The sequence below is a fragment of the Mirounga angustirostris genome, unplaced genomic scaffold (assembly GCF_029215605.1).
Source record: "Mirounga angustirostris isolate CCGP_5_RB_7025 unplaced genomic scaffold, mMirAng1.0.hap1 SCAF_3, whole genome shotgun sequence".
Lineage (NCBI taxonomy): Eukaryota > Metazoa > Chordata > Mammalia > Carnivora > Phocidae > Mirounga > Mirounga angustirostris.
Genome location: NW_026991711.1, coordinates 127824698 through 127828333, shown reverse-complemented (window position 1 = coordinate 127828333; position 3636 = coordinate 127824698).

Below are 3636 nucleotides of genomic sequence, written 5' to 3'. Positions count from 1 at the left end.
CTCTCAGATAAGTAAATAAATAAAATCTTGTAAATAATAATAATAATAATAATAATAATAAAATTACACTACTAGATCTTTGACATGGTATATACTCTAGATTACAATTAGATTTCATCTCTTGATTAAAGGCCAAATCTACTCCCTTCTCATTGCTTCTCTACTGATCTATATTGCATAGCATGTCAAGGCCTGTTCTACCTCAAGGGGACAGAATAATCGATTAATGGTCAAGGGACTAGGAGTGGCAACCCTTCTGCTGTAAATTTTTTAACATTGGTGTAGACCAAAGCACTACTGATATACATAATTCATTTACTTTTCTAACAATATGAGCCTATGGGCCCATGACTGTAGTTATGCTTTAAAATAAATTATTCCCAGATGGTATAACCATCTTACTAGTAGAGACTACAAGAGCCAGGTAGGGGATATTCAATAATATTAAAAGAAGTACAATTTCTTAGTGTAAGGTCAAAGATGGACAAACATGTATTGTAAGAAAGTGTTTTCCATAGTGGGAAATTATCAAAAGAAAAAAAGAAGTTGTAAAAAATGTTCATTTGACAGATGTGAAAAATGATTGCTTCTTAGTATTCCTAAACAACTATTAGGGAAAAAATGTTAAAATATATATAAATTCAAATTTTAAAAATAGGAGAGAGGGAGATTAGAGTTTGTTGAACACTGAGTTGGAAATTATCATCATCCTTACCAGATGATCAGTCATTCAACCTCTGCTTGGACTCTGACAATGATGAGAAACTCATTATCTCAGGAGCAAGCCTATACGCTTGTTAGACAAATTATCATTTTAAAAATATTTCACCAACATTTATTTCTAAGAAATGTCCACATATCAGTAGATTTATGAGAATTAAAGGCAAAGGACAAGCTTAAAATATCATGCCTTATCATAATATATATTATCTGATTTTGTTGAAAAGTAAAATTCTTCTCTGTTTCTAGCTACATGAAGGCACCAATATTAAAATAAACAAGAAAGGAAATAAGCAATCTAAGACAGACTTTACTCTTTCATTCAGGTTGGGCTTGTTTTAAGTTTGAAGTGAAGTTATACATAGAAGTTATACCCTTTTATTGTGACCTTTCTTATTGACAAAGAATTCCACAATTTTCCATTCCTTTACCAAATAAGTATAAGTATACCAAATGTTAATCTTCTTGCTAAACAAGTTTTAAGAAATAGCTGTAAGTGTATTATCAATTTTGAAATCTACTTTGTGGCCTTATTTGTTGGCATGTGTGTACAGATAATTTAATTTAGCTAAGTTATTAAACACTGGCTACTGTTCTAAGTATTTCTTACCTTTCTTGACTGATTTAAAATGACTTTGGAATCATGGACCAAGTGGTGTGTGTGTGGGGGGGAGTGAATTATATTGTGCTCCCTTCTTTGCCCCTGCCTCCATCATAATTCTCTAAGTATCTGTTCTTCCTGAGAACATTCCAGAGGTATTCTTTTTGGGATTTCCAAAAGGTTCTCCATAAATAGCAGTATTTTTTTCTACCCAATTCTGAATAAGAAGTAAAAAAAAAAGAATGATAACATAAAAGTCAACATATTGCCTTTGCTATTGATAGTGAATGGATTGTGGTATGGCATTTAGGTTTGTTCATTTGGTAGACTCATATCCCCATCATCGCTGCCCTGTAGGTTGCTGGCAACCTTGGATAATGAGACCAGGTCACCACCCCAAAGAGGTAACCCCCCTGGAGCAATAGTGGAATAGTGTGTTTCTGCAGCAGACAGCTTGCTCCCAAGAGCAAGGAAGGCAGAGGTGAGCCAAGCATGCCTGGTTCATTACCTCAGATTTACCCATCAGATAAATTACCTTACCTTTCTAATGACAAAGAGAGGTGAACAGTATGTTGAGAAGAAATTCTTCCTCAGGGAAGCCAGGAGTAGAGGGTATGGGGACCGTGTTCCCAATTAACACACTCAATGAAAAGAAATAGTAGTGGGGAGTTTTTCTCTATTGGCCACAGAAACTTCAGAATACCGTTTTCTTCCAAAAGGCTACTGTTCCACAGGGATATCAGATGAGGTTAAAAAATATTAGTTTATGCTATTTTTAACCCTATTTTAACGAGTTTCTTCTCTAGTTTATAATTTTTTCCTCTAGGGGCAATCGCAAGCGCCCAGAATTCCTCAGTAAGTGCCTGGCTCTGCAACTGAGCCCTCCATTAACAGTTAATTACTTCCTTCACTATTTCATGTTAAAGCCCACAGTTTAAAAATCTTTACTTATTCATAATGAGGTATTTATATCATGACTTTTTTGGAGCAAGAGAGGTTCTTATTTCATGTAGGTACTTAGTTATGATGCAGAGGGTCGACTAAGAGTCAGTGAGGATTAGCTGTAGTTATCATCGAAGTCCTTTGCTCAGGGTACTCTCAAACCCGATCTCTCCTAATCTGGCAGCTATTTTGAGTTGTGTTTTCTTCTAGCAGGTCATAATAGAAAGATAGTATATCTATTATTCTATCATCTTTATTAACTGTACTGTTTAAATCATTCACATTTTTTCTACTTACTAGTAAGTTTTTGATCATTACCAGTATTTTAAAATCTCTCACTGCAGTTGTATTTCTGTCAATGTCACATTGAATTTCAACATCTCAGTGTATATCTCGTTATTAGCGCTGATACCGTGACAGATGTAAAATGACCTGTTTTTACTGATCTGTTTTACTTGGGGAGTTCTCTTTTGCTAGTAGGGTAGGCCCAGCTCTGCTTTTGCTTTCTTCGTTTCATTTTTAGCCATTGTACATCCTTTCTTTCTTTTAATTTTTCTTGTGAACTGATTATCTTATTTTGTTAGTCTGTTTGCTTGCTTGTTTTTAAGCAATCTGAATTCTTTCTCCGGATGTACCAGACTTTACATTCCCTGGTTCCTCGGTAACTTGCTGATCTCATGTCCAGATCTGATTGTCTCACTGCATAGCTGCACTGGTCTTCTTGCTATTCTTTGAATATTCCTGACACATTTTTTCTCTTTAGTATGTACCATTGTCTAGCATATTTAATATTTACTTAATTTGTCTTGTTGATCATCTGGCTCTTTTAGTAGAATGCATACTGAATGAGGGAAGAAATTTTTGCCTGTTTTCTTAACCACTCTACACAAAGGACCTAGAATATTGCCTAGTATATAATAGGTACTCACAAATACTTGTGGACTGAATGAATTGAACAAATAGATCTGCATTTTAAAGCTATAATATTTAATTTTGGCATGTATTTCACTTATTTTGTAGTTCCTACCTGTTCCTTTTTCTAAATAAGTGGTTTTATTTGCTTATTAACTTCCAGAATCATTTCAAAGTTAGCCATATGCTTTTTAGTTATATGAATGGTTTTCTCAAAGTTTTTCTGTGAAATTCATAAGCCAACATTATGCTGTGAAATGTGGAGATGAAAATCAAAGCCTTGCTTTGATACCTCCCAAATGTGTGACTCAGGCAAGTTGTTTAACTTCTCTGTGACAGTTTCCTTATCTACAAAGCAAGAGTCCTTATATATATATATATTTTTTGAGAATTAAATGAGTGTATATAATTACAGTCCTTAGCACATCTTAAGTACTATACAGTTGAAAACAATTTTCTTA